Source organism: Lissotriton vulgaris, chromosome 6 (genome assembly GCF_964263255.1).
Source record: "Lissotriton vulgaris chromosome 6, aLisVul1.2, whole genome shotgun sequence".
Classification (NCBI taxonomy): domain Eukaryota; kingdom Metazoa; phylum Chordata; class Amphibia; order Caudata; family Salamandridae; genus Lissotriton; species Lissotriton vulgaris.
The window spans coordinates 1,412,025,774-1,412,042,937 of record NC_141694.1 but is presented as its reverse complement, the minus strand read 5'-3'; the positions used below and the strand labels follow the sequence as shown (position 1 = coordinate 1,412,042,937).

The following is a 17,164-nucleotide window of genomic DNA, read 5'->3' as shown; positions in this document are numbered from 1 at the left end:
CTGTGGAGGGATGGGCAGTCCCATAGAATGTGGGAAAATGAGGCAGTGGGCACCTGGCATCTAGGGCATGCGAAGGACCCACCGGGGGAAGTACTTCTGGAGTTTTTCAGGGGTGAGGTATGCCCGATGCAGGATATGTAATTGTATGTTTTTTAAGCGGTAGTTTCGAGATACCTTCTTAGTGAATGCTAGCGCTTTGACCCATTCACCATCATGTAAAGGCCTGCGAAAGTCTGTTTCCCATTGTTCCCTGAGGGATGCTGGTGTAGGCTGCTTAAGGGACCGTATGGCTTTATAGATCCGGGTAACTAGGTGTCGCCCTGAGCCCATTTGTAGGATTGCGTGAAGGATCGGGTGTGTAGGGGGTTCTTCATCAATTGTGTGCCAATGTTGACGACATAAATTTAAGAGATGCCTGTGCAGCAGAAACTGTCCTCTAGGGAGCTCAAAGTCCGTTAGAAGTGCCTCAAATGTCTGCAATTGTCCATCAAAGTAAAGTGTCCCAACGTCCGTAAATTACTATACTACATAAGGACAGGAAGAATTCCTTTCATCTTTCCATTACATACTTTACTAGTTCAAGTACTAGGTGAAGCTTCAACTCTTACCAGTCCTCTTAAATTTGCTGCGATGCAGAATCCGAGATATTAAATGCTATTCTCGAGCTGCTAAAGTTGTGAGAAATGAAATAGTATTAAATCTAGCTAGGCTGATTCCCATTTTCCTAAATGTATTTGAATTTATTTTCATAACAAAACAAGGATTCACAATTAGATACACTATCGATTACTACTTGTATAGAGGTTTACTGCTCTGTGACAAAATCTCCACTGTCATTAATATACAGGCATGATGATATCTTTATTTCTGCCTTAAAGTTGTACAAAGAGTTACTAAGTTTTGGTCCCCACCAAATCCTAAAGATAGCAGAATGTATCCATATGCAACCCACAACATTTTCCTGCGAAAGATAAGGTGCTGCTGTGCGCCCTCAAAAAATCAACTTCACTCCACTCTTCATGACCAACTACCTTCTCATCATCTATTGAAGTATTGGCGTTTTTCTCATTTGCCTCAACATTAATGCCCTTGAGTTAAGTGGTGAAGACGTATCTCAGAAAAAAATTAGCAGGGCTCCCACTCTGTCAAACTCCTTGATCTTCATATCATTTAGCTGTGAAAGAGCTGCTGGGTTTCTGACTCTGGAATCAGAAACTGTTGACCGGCCACCCAGCCACCACAAGACAACCATTTTGTGAAAGGCAGAACACCAGTCTAATTTAATACACACACTCAAGTTATGTTTTCCTGCCCGAACCACACGAAAGGCATAGCGGTCCGATGTAGAAAAATAATCAATGGCCAACACATTGAGTGTTTATCTACTCAGAAGAAAGTAAAAATGCTGAGAAAGACAAAATATCAGAGGCCAACCCGGTATTAATATATGATAAAATCACTCCTGCCTGGATGGCAGAAGCACTCATCAAAAATTCCCTAATGGAGTGACAGGATACTCTCAGTACAGAGTGCGTGCCAGCTTAAAACCACCCATTAAGACCACCTACTATGATCGTGTCACTGCCAATTCTGCTGTAAAATCAGACTGGATCACCAAAATAACCTCTTTAATCACTTTTAAACTCTTTGACCTACAGTGGATGTAAAATAGGAGTATTCAAAACAAAACGGTTTAACTGGATCTGTTAAATGAGGAGAGGTATCAGCTCACTTATAGAAACACAAGGTTCTGCTGGATATGTTATTTAAAAGGATGCAGAACCTTTACCCACAAGTACGGCGTGCTTTATTATCGGGTTTTCACTCCTCATCGCAGGCTGTCAGGTGTTTCAGATGGGCTACAAACGGGTCATAATTCTGCGTGCGCCCACTCAAAACTATGACCCTTTTAAGGATAAAAAGGAACTCCGTGGTTTATGAATGAAAATATGATTGAGGGGAAATTTTGTTGGACAAACATTGAGTACTGATATTGATAAGAATATCAGTTTAAAAAGTAACTATCTACTTTCAGACTACTCCCTCACATGATTCCAGCACAAGTGGTTACATTTGAAAATGCTGTACTTCAGCAGCTCACCACCATGTAGACAAATCACCACAGTATCTATATTAACATATCTAGAAATGAGAGATAGGCAATATCTACCAAATATTCAAAAGATGGTTATAAACCGGCAACCAAGTGGGTGCCGTTGTCATTGAATCCACGGATGCCTACCAAATGGAGAGTATACATCTCCTACAGACAAGACCATCTATGAAAACCTGACTATGGACCCAACAGTAAGGTTACAGAGACAAATGACAGGTGTGGTGACTGAAGGTGAATTATCAGGTTGGATTACGAAAAAAGAGACAGACTTTTTTTTAACAGCCATACAGCCTAGGATCTTGTATTTATACACATTATCAAAGGTTTTTAAGAACAGGAGGTCTCCACCATGACAATTGATTGTGCCTGAAATTAGCTCTCTTCTTGGAGTTGGTTAGTAGGGAAAAGGTCCTGAAGAACTACCCATAACCCTGTTGGGCAGATTTAAAGCAAAAAAAGGGTCAACAATACAGAGTTGAAAAGGGTCACAACTAGCCGTCTTGCTTTTAACCCTGCTGAAGGGCATCACCAATAAAGAAGGAATCCGTCTACCTCAAGGAAACTTTTATTGATTCGTTCAGCCACACCCACAACAGAGCATAAACAAGCCTGCACAAGGGGGCGCTAGGTGGCGCACATGCAAAATGGCTGCACTGATGTGAGGCTCCTCCAGCTTGGCACCTTCATCCTGACATTTATCCTGTAACTTACACTGTGGGAATGCGGAGACAAAGACCTGGAGCCCTCGCTGTCTGAAGCTGGTGCGGGTAGCACGAAGATATCCTGCCCTGCTGTTGGAAAACCGGATTCACCGCCAGAAGGCCCTGTGAGCCCTGGGGCTGCTGCTGGGCTCGGCCACTAACTCGGGGCGGCAGCGCCCACGTGGCTGCTGGGCCCGACTACGCGGGTGAGTGCGGCGTGTAATTCCTAAAGTGCATAGCGGATTCAGCCCTGCACCGTATGCGGACAGCATCGTAGCGCTTAGGGAGATCGGCCGTTAGCCGTGAGAGAACCTGATGTGTATGCCGCCGTGGGACGCGAACTTGCACTGCAATACCTGAAACGGACATCACTGCTGCGAGGAGGGCGCTTGGCTGTTGGTGGGCGGACTCTGCCCATTATTATTGGGGAGTTGTTATAAATGAAGATGAGGCTGCACACCAGTGTCGCGTTGGTTAGGGACTTTAATCAAGAAGAGGCGCAGAAAACCCAACCAGTAAGACCGGGACCAAACGGGCAACTAACTGCCGTTTGACCGAACACTGGACACGTAACAAGATCAAATAGCACGAGCTCAGCGCGAGACATAAGCTGGGGCACAGGGAGAATATAACACATCTCTTTTCCTTAAACAATGGATAAAGAAAGTGTAGCAAAACAAATTAGGCAAGAATTTACATAGGCAAGAATTTACACCAACATATTGAAAAGATAAGGTGGAACACAAAAATAATGATACTGCATTAAACACACAGTTTTCTCTTGAGAACACAGGACCATGTAACACAGGACGATGTAACCCCACACCCTTCCTTAAACAAGCAATATTACACAAAGTCTTTTAAATAGGCAGGAGTAACCCTTTTGCGAAGAGGTCTGCAAAACTCTTCAGCAACAACATTTTTAGTGACCGGCACTAAAGTTGTTGGCTTGACCTTTTTCTGGTAAAGTGCTCACCGCCGTCGCCAAAATGTTATAAATGAAGATGAGGCTGCACACCAGTGTCGCGTTGGTTAGGGACTTTAATCAAGAAGAGGCGCAGAAAACCCAACCAGTAAGACCGGGACCAAACGGGCAACTAACTGCCGTTTGACCGAACACTGGACACGTAACAAGATCAAATAGCACGAGCTCAGCGCGAGACATAAGCTGGGGCACAGGGAGAATATAACAGGAGTGCTTGCGGATGTGCGTACTCCCTGACTTAGTGGAGGACCAGTGACTTAAAAATAAACACCAAAGTACTGTGCCCGGATGTAAATCAATGGACGCTGAACACACACTCCTTGGCATGTGGGGCCGATAAAAAAGGTACTCCAATGCTTAATGCTGGCAAAAATAGAGACGCTCTCACTGACATTAACAGAACTGTGATAATCAGCAGCGCGCACCCATAGACATTTAGGAGCCATCCCTTGCAGAGGAACAGAGCCTTCTTTAGGTATTTTTGACTGGCACTGCTGCGACCTAATAAGCTCACTGAGGGATAAGGCACTTCTGGCATGAACTGAAAAGAGATATGTGATCCATAGCTCAGGAGAGCAGCGCTGGGTGATGCTATTTGACCGTATTAGCCACTTGTCGGGCCTATGACTATTTTGCAGGCTGAGAGGATCACTGAGCATACTGTTGACATAGTGGACACCTACCCTCCACAAGAGACCTACATTCTGGAAACCTGTAGTATCTGGCTGCATTGTATAACATAGGGGACCCCACTAGACCACCAGTACATTAGCACTCGTAAATCCTAGATGGCATTAAGTCACCTGCACTCTGGGGAGATATGCGGCGCTAAGCACTCTTGGGGAATAGAACACGTGGCCAGGAGTGTAGGAGAAGCGTGAACCGGATGCTTGCAGATCGGTCAGCCAAATCAGAAAGGCATTCATTTGGGTTACAGTCCACTCATTGGACCAGTCCACACTACACTGCCTGACTAATTAGAGGCCTGCCTGAGACGCCGAGGGCCGCTCCGCGTAAACCATGGGAAAACCGCATACTAGGCAGCCTTGGCTGACCTTTGAAGCCAAGAAGACAAACCGCATTTAGCGGGAGGATGCTGGGGGTAGTGGTGAAGATGCGGTACCAGGGGCGACAGCGTCAACAGAAGAGGATATAAAATCCCTGTTAAAGGAGGTACGTCCGAGCCTCACTACCATTGCAGACAAAATGGATGCCATTACTAATAGCATGGACGCTATTGTGCACAAGCTGGAAGGGCATGATGAACGCAACAAGGAAACAGAACGTCGCATCTCGGATGTGGAAGACAGTACCTCTAATATGCAGACCCATATGGCGCAGATGGACAAAATGCTCAAGATAATAGCCGCCAAGAATGAGGATTTGGAGGCGCGCAGTCGTACAAAAAATATATGCGTCCTAGGTATTCCCAGAGAGCACAAACACGGGACGGATAGAGGAATACATTGAGAAGTTACTGACAGATACGATTGGCGCGACAATCTTATCCTCACAATTTATAGTGGAAAGGAGGCATCGCACTCTCGGACCTCGGCCACCACCAGGAGGTCCGCCAAGCCCTATAATAGCACGCCTATTAAACTACCAGGACCGAGATGCCGTTCTCAAAATGGCACGAGAGAAGCAACAGCTGGTGTATGAGGGCAATGCATTCACAATATATCCGGACTTCACAAGCACAGTTCAAGAAGAAAGACGAAAATTCAATTCAGCCAAACAGAAGTTGAGGCAAGCCCAAATAGACTATGCACTTCTTTATCCTGCAAAGTTACGAATTACACATCAGGGCAAGCAATTCTTTTTCACCAACCCTCAACAGGTGGATGCCTTTTTAAAAAGGCTAAAACGGCAGAACAATAACTCCTCACCGCCGGACAGATCTCCTAACAATAATCCTGATGATACTGAATAGCTGATAAACATTACTCCAGAGTGACAAAGGATTGGAACCTTGCCGGGGACGTGATCACTGCCAGCGATGCCTTTAGTCCTGGCATCCAGAGGTATTCTTTCTTCCCTTCCGATCAGACCATCTGGGTGGCGCCGGTCATTGACTGAGACCTCTTCTGTCGGTTTGCCGCGTAGTGGCCGTTTGGGCGAATTTGGAACTTGGCAGTTGGAATCTGGACGCTCTTGATTGGTAAGAATCGTTGTACGATGCTTGCTCCAAGCCTTTGATAGTTTTGTTTGGCAAGGCAGTTTTATACGCTTGCCCCGACTCCTTTGATTGATTGTTTGGTAGTGATTAGTCATAATATTGAGTCTGCGGATGTATATATGAGTTGCAACCCATATAGGCAGGCAATGTGGGGATATTTCTCCTGATCTGTGAATTTGAGCGGCGCAACGTTTTAAGTGCCATTTAATTTTAATACTGCATATTCTGCATTTTTTTTTAGACATGCCTGTTTTTAGCGCACTTCGTAAGTGGTGCTGCTGTTTTGGAAATGACCGGTTGGTACTTGAAGAATCACAACCGGCTCCCCCAGAGGGGACGCCGAATAGAGATATGTATGTCAAATTTGGTCTTTTCCCCATAATGTACAGCACGTTGTGGCGGAAATACACAAAGAAGGATCCTGAGTTGCGATGGCCTATGTATGGATCGTTTGATTTGAGGAAAATTGAGTATGTGGAGCAATGTATGTGTAAGCGGCGAGTGAGGCAAGATATGTTTGAATGCATACGAATGTGGGTGAAAGAGGTGCGAGAGCGTGAGCAAGCACTGATTGAGAAAGAGCAACGAAAGAGTGAGCGTGAGAAGGCGCATGAGGCGAAAAGACGCGAAGCGAAAGAATTAGAAGAGAAGCAGGAGAAAGAACGTCCGTTACAAATATCTGGCCAGTACCCTGTTCGACACCCTCTTTATCCTGTCCTTAATAAATTGGATGATGATTTTTCGTTATTAGATCGCTCACCGCCCCCGTATGTTGGTCCGTCTGCCCCGAGTGGAGGAGATCAAGATTCTAGACCGCCCGGACAGAAAGTGGATACGCGGTCTATGTTATCGACCGACCGTATGACCGAGCTTCGTAAGATTGCTCATCGGGTTAATAAGGATTCTATTACTCTCGCTGATTTGTTGACAGAGCTAGAGTCATGGGAAGATAGGGAGAAATAATACTTTACTGATTATCTTTCTAATGAAATAGTGTCAGCCTTTCAGAAATATTCTGATGTTCTAGAACCAGCGGATGTGATAGCTGATGCAAAGGATCTGCGTAAAGGTCTTTTTCTCTCTCCCCAGGTACCCGATGCAATCCGACGGCTATTTGCGTTACGGGATTAAATGTTTCAGCTACAGGACGAATCACGGAAACGGAAAGCTGGCGAGGAACAATCAAATCCGAGTGGCGGCGGGAAGCAGTCATCCATCTTTTATTCAGATAAGATTGATGCAGTGCATGCTAAACCAATGCGGGAGGCAGCGCCTTTGTATGTTCCTCCTAAAGGAGCGGGTACTAGTTCGGATAAAGGGTCTCCTGATGCTCAAGGGTATTTTATCTATAACTGGGTTTATACTCCTTGGAATAGGGCCGATGTTATGGCATTAAAGGCAGCATTACTTGAGCCTCGAAAGAATCCCGCAGCCTTTTACGAGGAAGTTGAGGGAGCTTTGAATTCCTGCACTATGACTCTGTCTGATATTGATTTATTCTTCGGCTTTATATTACCCCCAGATATGTGGAGATCCATACGAAAGATTGATGATCTTCAGGCATTTAAAGCCCGATGGAGGGATCTTGAGGATGAGGACAGGGAGAGGAAACCAGCACAGAAACCGCCCCAGTCGATTTTAGACCTTCCGGCTGCTATTGTAGCTAAATTGAAAATGCTTATCCCCCCTAAAAAGATTGATTGGACTATGTTAGCGTCATGTAAAAAGAAAGTAGATGAATCCGTTTCAGATTTCTACACACGATTTGAAGAAACATTTCATGATTTTAGTGGTCAGTCGCTCACGGATGACACGGGCCGACACCTTTTTGTTGATAAATATGTTTCAAATTTATTGCCAAGTATAGCAGCTCGATTAAAAGCAAGTGAAAGTTCTTGGACGACTTCGACACCAGCATCCCTCCTGACGATGGCTCAGTATTACGAGCGTCAGGAATTAGAAGCAAAGGGTAGTGAAGAAAAGAAATCTAAAGATCTGAAAACGAAGGTTATGTTAGCGCAAGTATATGGGCCGCCTCGTAGAGGTAATGATCGGGGCGGCAGGAATTTTCCTACCTCTCCTTTTGGCCGTACTGATTTGGCCCGGGATCAATGTGCGTATTGTAGGCAGAAAGGCCATTGGGCGAATGAGTGCCCGTTGTTGCGTGCTCAGCGACAGGAGCGTGGGCAGGGGTCTATGAGGGGTAGAGGAAATTTTTCAGGCCCTAGAAACAACACGAATGACCGAGCTAGATTTGATTCTAATGTACGACCCCGAGATGGGTCCAATGTTTTTGATCGACGGAATCAGTATCAAATGTCTGACTATGCACCTCCCGAGCAGCACGATTCACAGTATGCATAGGATTGCGTAGGATGGGGTAAGGAACCAGTTGAAGTGTCAGTAGATCAGAGGGGTCCTTATGTTACAGCACATGTTTTGGGCTCTACTGATAGGTTCCTGGTTGACACAGGAGCTACTCATAGCGCTTTGTCCAAAAAATTGGTTCCGAGGACTCCCCGGTCTGGCTCAACGATTACGTCAATAGGGTTCGATGGAACGCCTTCTGTTAGCCCACTGTCACAACCTCTTACACTCTATGTAGATCAGTTTGCTGCACCATGCCCATTCCTACTTTCCACAAACACTCCTGATAATATCGTTGGCCTGGATATGCTCAAATATTTTCGGGCCACGATACGGTGCTCCCCTGAGGGAGTACGTGTTATTTTAAATGACAATTATCCATCAATGGAGAGGGTGTACATGATCACCATAGAGGCTGCACTTGCCTCTTTGCCTGACTCTTTATGGGCCGCGTCCGATACCGACGTGGGACAGATGATTATCCCTCCGGTGCACATCAGTGTAAAGGAGGGAGCTGTGCTGCCACGCCTGCCTCAGTATCGGATATCACAGGAGGGGCTCACACAGATAGTTCAGGATTTGATTAAAGTTGGGGTGGTTGAGGAAGTTCCATACAATGTGTGCAACAGTCCTATCCTACCGATTTTGAAGAAAGACACTGACACCAGGATTTATCGATTTATTATCGATTTGAGGGAGGTTAATAAGATAGTGATACCTCAATACCCAGTGGCTTCCGATATTACGACACTCCTTACTTTGGTCCCGCCAACTGCAACGACGTTCTCTGTTAAGAACGCCTTCTTTTCTATCTCTATTGATCCTGATAGCCGATACCTTTTTAGTTTCACGTTGAATAATAGATCGTACAGATTCTGTAGGGTTCCTCAAGGCTATACTGAGAGCCCTAGCATTTACATTCAGGCATTGAAACAGCAATTGGATTCCTTTGTTTTACCGGACGGTGTGGCGCTTATACAATATGTTGATGACATCTTGTTGGCCGCCGACACCCCTGAACATTGTGAAGAGTGCACCTTGTCTTTACTTACGATCTTGGCATCCCACAATCACAAAGTATCGAAAAAGAAACTGCAATATTGTAGACCAAAGGTAAACTACTTAGGCCACCTTTTGTCTAAGGAGGGACGTGCACTCACACCAGATCGTATTCAAGCTATTTTAGACACACCAGTACCATCTACGCAGAAAGAAGTTCGAGCCTTTCTGGGCCTTACATCCTTTTGTAGACAGTGGATATTGGGGTTTTCATACATAGTTAAACCATTGTTAGGCTTGTTGACAAAGGATACCCCAGTTCCCCTTCCATGGACAGATGAATGTGAGAGTGCTTTTCATCAATTACGTCAGGCCCTTTGTCCAGCACCAGTATTAGGCACCCCTGACTACACAAAGCTCTTTACATTGTATGTGCATGAGAGAGATGGATGCGCGTTATCAGTGTTAGTGCAGATGCACGGCGATAAGCAGCGCCCTTGTGCATACTTGGCAGTACTTGATCCTGTTGCCCGAGCGTTGCCTGGGTGTTTTCGCTCAGTTGCGGCGACAGCTGTGTCAATACGCCAGAGTGAAGGGATAGTCTTATCTCATAAGCTGTTGGTGTTGGTCCCCCATGCTGTTGATGCCCTTTTGAATCAGACAAAGACGCAGCACTTAACTAGTGCTTGTCTGACAGGATACGAACTGACATTGTTGGCTCCTCACATAACGTTGAAGAGATGTGCAACACTGAATCCAGCCACGTTGTTACCCTTTCCAGCGACTCAGCCTGAGGCGCAAGAGACGCATGACTGTGTCTTTGTGACCGAGGAACAGACAAAGGGTCGTATTGATTTACAAGACACGCCCTTTACAGATGTGGATGGAGAGCTGTGGGTGGATGGGTCCTGTTTAAAGTTACCAGATGGAACCACTTCCGCAGCATATGCAATTACCACATTGCACACAATAGTGGAGACAGCACGCATACCACAGAAATCAGCTCAGGCAGCAGAACTGATAGCATTGACACAAGCTTGTGAGCTTAGTGCAGGATTATGTGTGAATGTCTAGACAGACAGCCACTATGCTTTCGAAGTAGCGCACGATTTTGGCCTGCTCTGGAAGGAACGGGGCTTTTTGACATCACATGGAACCCAGATAATGTATGGAGAATTAGTACAAAACCTTTTGACTGCATTGACGCTCCCTAAGAAGATAGCTATAGTGAAATGTAGTGCACACAAGAAAGTGACAGACAAAGTGGGACAAGGAAATGCTTTTGTAGATCAAGTGGCACGTGAAACTGCGATGCAGCCTGGCTCTACTTTGATGTATGTCGTGAAGTCACAAGCTGAGCGGTGGCACGATGTTAGGGAAAAGGTATTAGAAATGCAAAAGACTGCTACTGAGAAAGAACGAGACCAATGGTCCAAAGACGGAGAATTGGACGATGAGGGTTGTTGGAGGAATAAGCAGACCGGGACCGGGCCTAGGGCCACAACCCCTGCCCGACCGGCGCCAGACATTGACTGGACTTACACAAACCATGGTTTATTGGCACTTCGGCCAGCACCTAACACTTGCTGTACCAAAATAGAACCCTCCGCAATTCATAGCAACCTTGCTACCTACTGTCCCCATTGTAACTGCACAATACCTTTACGACTACCTGCCGTAAATACTAAATCAGCAAGGAACGAAAAGGCAGATATCACAACTATTGCCCTGATTAATGCTCGCTCACTCGGTAAGCATAGGCAGGAGATCTCAGACCTCATCACTGATTCTAAATTGGATGTCCTGTTTGTTACAGAGACATGGACTGACGAATCATCAGAGCCAGACCTAGCCATTGCAGTACCGGAAGGATACAAAGCATACCGCCAGGACAGATTCAGACAAAGAGGGGGTGGACTGGCCATAATAGCTAGAGATTTATATCCTGTCAGAACGAACCCTATCCCATCCACATCCTGTGAAGCTATGCAGTTTGCCATCAAGCTATCACCTCTGTTTAACTTTAAAGGAATATTGATATATCGCCCCCCTGGAACGAAAACAGCATTTCTAACAAGTATTAACACAATGATGGAATCAGTCGCCACTGAAAGTGCCTTTACGGTCCTAGGTGACCTGAATTTTCACTTGGACCAAGCTCACCTATCTGACACTGCTACCCTCATTTCCGATTTGGAAACACTAGGGTTAAAACAATGGGTTACTACCCCCACCCACTTAGCTGGCCACATCTTGGATGCCATATTTTCTAATTTAGAAGGCTTACAAATAACCAATATCCTACCCATGCCGTGGACAGACCATCACGCAATTTTTGCCACAATCACCATTAATACCCCTTTCAATAAGAAACCTACTCCCACTCCTCAAAAGCCTTTTAAAGATTGGAAAAATATTAATCAGGACGACCTTAGGCTAAAACTGGACCATACTCGTCCATTGTTGTCCGCTGAACCCAATTCAGCACTACTTCAATTTCACACCTGGTTGGGTCTGGCCACGAATCAATCAGCCCCTACCAAAGAATTATCCAAAAATAGAACTAAACCCACTGCTCCCTGGTATAACGAAGAACTAAGGTCGCAAAAGCAAATTAACCGGAACAAGGAGAGACAATGGAGGAAAACTTATGATACAGCTAGCAAAGCAATTTATAAGGAATCTCTGGCACTCTACAAAGCCATGATCACAAAGGCAAAAAAAGATTTTTATTCTGACCAAATCCAAAAAGCCAAAAACTCCAGTAGACGATTGTATCAAATCACAAAATCACTGTCAGGCAACTCCCCGGATCTCACTCCCCCCCCCATCGCAAGCTTTATGTGACTCCTTAGCCTCCTTTTTCTTTACCAAAGTTGACGATATCTATCAGGCTTTTTCGGCAAAATCACTCCCTAGGAATGTTAATTCCTCCTCTCTACCTCTAGTCAACACGTTCCCCAGCTTTCAACCAGTCACAACTGACCATATAAGAACCATAGTGTCTACTATCAAATCAGGATCGGCCCTGGACCCTTGCCCATTCTCAGTGCTACTGCCGGTAATGGACTCCATCATTCCATTACTCACCCAAGTCTGTAACTCCACTCTGCTTGCAGGCACTTATCCAGACCCCCTAAAAAACACCCTACTAAAACCCCTGTTAAAAAAACCTTCCCTGGATAAAAATGACCTAAAAAACTACCGGCCCATTGCGAGTCTCCCGTTCGTGGCTAAGGTGATCGAAAAAGCCATGAACACTCAGATCTCTGAATACATCGAAAAACATCATCTCCTGGATGACACGCAATTTGGGTTTCGGAAATACCATGGGACATAGACAGCCTTGATTAAGGCTGCCGATGATATCAGGGTAATCAGGGATCAGGGAGGGACAGCCATCCTGGTAATGTTGGATTTATCAGCGGCCTTCGACACGGTCGACCATACCATCTTGGGCGACCGTGTCGAGGGATTTGGTATCTGTCACTCTGCCAAAGACCTAATTGCCTCCTTCCTAGCCAGAAGAACGCAGGCTGTCATCTTAGGACCCTTTCAATCGGCACAACTCTCATCTCCCTGTGGAGTTCCTCAAGGCTCATCCCTTAGTCCGACACTATTTAACATTTATGTGTCGGACCTTGCTAACACCATCAAAGCACACGGGATGAGCCTTCACTCCTATGCCGATGATACCCAGTTGGTATTAGCAATTAAAGGTGACGGAGATCAAGTGGCAGAAAAATTTAAAAAGGGACTGGTAGACATAGGAGAATGGATGGCCACCAACTGCCTTAAATTCAACTCAGAAAAAACTGAGGTGGTCATATTTGGACCTCTTCTCCCAGCCTGGCCATCAAGCTGGTGGCCAGAAGCTTTCGGCATCCCTCCTACCCCGACTGCCAAAGTTAGGAATCTTGGAATCATCTTCGACGAAGGTCTAAACTTCATGGACCATGCAAACAAAACAGTTTCCACAGCACATCTAAAACTGAAGATGATCAGAAAAATCCGTCCCTTTCTCCCGGAGTCAGCCATCAAAACTTAGGTCAGTTCCCTAGTGCTATCAGCTCTGGATTACTGTAATGGTCTCTTCCTCAACGCACAATCCAGAGTCATAACTAAACTACAAACTATCCAGAACGCAGCAGCACGTCTGCTTTCTGGCAAAACAAAATACGAATCAATATCAAAAAGCATAAAGGAATACCACTGGCTCACTATTCGAAACAGAATTCATTTCAAGTCCCTTTGTATTGTATACAAAGCGCTCAAAAACCAAGGACCACATTTTCTGAAAGAGCAGCTGCAACTGTACAAACCAAACAGACTGTTACGTTCAGCTACCCTCAGCCAATTGGTCATTCCCCGTACCAAGACGGTATCTTGGGGTGATCGACGCTTCTTGGTGGCAGCCCCGAAGCTCTGGAATACTCTACCCCTAAACATCAGGCAGAGCCCCTCCCTCCTTCACTTCCGTAAGCTCTTGAAAACATGGCTATTTGATCAATGATTGCCCTTTCCCAACTCTCCTCATCACAAATAACTGGTTTATCAGCGCCAAGACGCCCGAGGGTATTTGCTGCGCTTTAGAAATATCAAAAATAAATAAATAAGCAGATGGATAAGTGGAAGTTACCCACAGCCTTCGTACAACCTATGGTTCAGATAACACATGGGCTAGCACATGTTGGAGCTTCGGCAATTGTGAAATTGCTTACGCAAGTATGGGAGCATCCAGAGATTGCTAGCACAGCTAAGAGAGTGGTGCAGACCTGCATGATTTGCCTTAAATACAATCCGGGAAAAGGGACACGAACTCCAGCAGGAGGATTTGCAACACCCACTGCACCTTTTGAAGTATTGCAAATGGATTATATTCAGCTGGAATTCTGCAATAATCTGAAGTACGTCCTAGTTGTGGTTTGTGCATTCAGTAAATGGATTGAAGCATACCCTACTAAGGACAATACTGCCATGACTACTGCTAAGGTGCTTTTGAAGGAATTTTTCCCTCGTTTCGGTGTTTGTAGATTGTTGTGGAGTGATAACGGGCCCTATTTTGTGGCGGACGTTATTAAGTATGTCCTGAAGGGATTAGGCATTGTACAGAAGTTCCACGCAGTATTCCACCCTCAATCGGCTGGATTGGTGGAAAAGTACAATGTCACACTTAAATTGAAGATAGCGAAGATTCAGGCTTCCACTTCTCTGACTTGGCCAGATGCTCTGCCTTTGGCGTTGTTGTCTATCAGATCGGTACCACACTCTCAGACGGGCCTAACGCCCTATGAGATAGTTTTCGGGCGCCCCATGAATATATGGGGGGTGCCCAAACCAAATTCAGTGTATGATGTACTTTGTGTTTTAATGAATGACTATTTGGCACAATTAACTGATAGCTTGGTTTCCATTCATTAACAGGTTCAAAAAGCACTCCCTGATCGGTCCACAGGAGAAGGCCACAATCTCCGGCCTGGTGATTTCGTCTTGGTAAAGTCCTTTGAGAGGTCGAGTAGTCTGGAGCCGAGATGGTGTGGCCCTGAACAGGTCCTCCTAGCCACAAGAACAGCAGTACAAGTGACAAATCGCAGGAACTGGATACATTCCATCCACTGCCGGAAAGTGCAACCTGATTTAGTGGAACCTGCTGTGCTGACTGATCATCGAGATATCCTGACTACGGAGAGAGGCCGTGCTGTGGTACCTGACGATTCTGAGGAGTTCTTCCCGGACCAGACAACGCCTGCATCGAGAAGATACAATCTACGACCAAGAAAAGAATCTGTAATTGTATGAGAAGTTGTCAGAACGGTCCCTAGGTTTGTGAAACGGAGAGCCAATGAGGCAAGGGGGGGGGGGGGATCAGCCATGCATTAGAGTAGTGTCACCCGTCTTGGCCCGATGGTGAAGAAAACAACGGCTACCTCAGGGGTAAGAGTTCTGACAACACTTTAGTTTCAGGAAGATACTGTGTACATTTGCTCAAGATGGATAAAAAGAAGATTTTTGGTTCTGTAGGATTCATTTTCGTTATAGCAGTCATTGCTACAGTCATGTGGTTTGATGAGGAGAAGGCTCCTGCCCGTGAACTGTATGTTGTTTCTACTCCAGTCCCGAATGAACACTTTTTCTATACACTCCCTTATCAAGAATTGAAACATCGACAGTCATATTTGAATAACACATTCAATCAGATGTTGCATCATACCCACGTTGCTACAAATGGCACAGACTGCTGGATATGTGGGATGATGCCAGCTCATCAAAAGAAAGGGGGAACGCCATTCATACCACTTCCCTTTTCTCACAACGGCTCTTGTAGAGCGTGGTACACTTTGCTTTTTGCTACAAGGAAGCCTACCGTAGGACGATTGATTTTCAAATTGAACAAGGAATGTCATCAAGATAAAGACGGTTATCCACAAGCCAACGGAACTATATGGGAGTGGGAAGAATATCGACTGGACAATGAATCGACCCCTTATGTCTTCACGAACACTAGAGACACTGTTGGACAAGAGAAGTTCGTGATTTCAGTGGCTCAAGCACAAGCTGATTTATGTGTACAGAGTGTAGGCCACATTCCTGTAGGTGTTAGTGATTGTATTGTTGTATTGAACATTGATTGCCTGAATAACAGTACTTTCCTTGCTTCACATAACACCTATTTTGTATGTGGGAATAAGGGCTATTATCGATTGCCAGCCAGTTGGTCTGGAGTATGTTATGTATCGTTCTTATTGCCACCTGTATTCTTGGCACCTGCCTCATATCATAAAGACTTGAAATTATTGAATAATGTAACTGTGAACAGATTCAAACAGACTTTATCCATAGATGATGTTGATCAGACGGACACTAGTCTGCAACAGTACATAGATTTCAATTTAGGACTATTTTTCTTTGTGGGAGCTGCTCTGAATAGCAGGAAAATACGGCGATTGACAAGAGTAGTGGAAGCTGTTACTAATCAAACTGCCGCAGCTCTTGGGAACCTTACTGAAGAGCTACAAATTACTAGGATTGTTGCGTTGCAGAACCGAATGGTTCTCGACGTTATGTTGGCAGATAGGGGTGGAGCTTGCAGAATTATCGGAAGTAGCTGCTGTGTTTTCATACCCGACCATACTCCTTCTGTGTATAAAGCCATTAACAAATTGCAGCTGATATACATCAAGAAAATGGGTCTTGGACTTTCCCTGGTCCAAGATGATACACTGTTTGAAAAACAAAACCAATAAATAACGTTTAAAAAAATATATATTTTTAAAAGCCTGTACAAGATGCTTCACAACATGCTAAGAACTCCTTATGATTAAGTGCCCATTTCAGACATCAGCCAAGTCTGAGATGAGGAACGAAACCCCAACGATGAAGCACGCCACACATGTGGGAAGCGTTTCACATCCTTTTAAATTACATATTCCAAACATCTTGAGTTGTGCTAAGTGAGCTCTGATACCACTACGCAATTCACAATTTTCGTTTTGAGTGTTTATGGCAGGGAGGGCGTGTAGGAAACGGATGTCATCCCTCTTACTCCTCTATTGTTAGTCAGTAAAAAAAGGTATCCACATTTAACGATCACATCAGGATATTGCTCTTATTCTATTTAGGATTACGAGCAATTAAAATGTATCTTGCACTCATACGCAGAGATGACTGAACCACTGGCTTCTGAGAAACAGTGCAAAATTGAGCTGTTATATTTGTGCTACACTGAGAGAAAACATCCCATCTCCTTAAATCTTGGTATCACACACTTTAATCTGTTCTGAACATTTAGATCTTTCCACTGCTGTTAATCAAATACT

At 45.0% G+C, this 17,164-nt stretch overlaps 1 protein-coding gene across 1 annotated transcript in view; it reads right to left on the bottom strand.

Moving 5' to 3' along the window:
- Window positions 1-17,164, bottom strand: part of ECT2L (epithelial cell transforming 2 like) — a 566,170-nt gene that overhangs the window by 171,205 nt on the left and 377,801 nt on the right. The window lies entirely within an intron of this gene.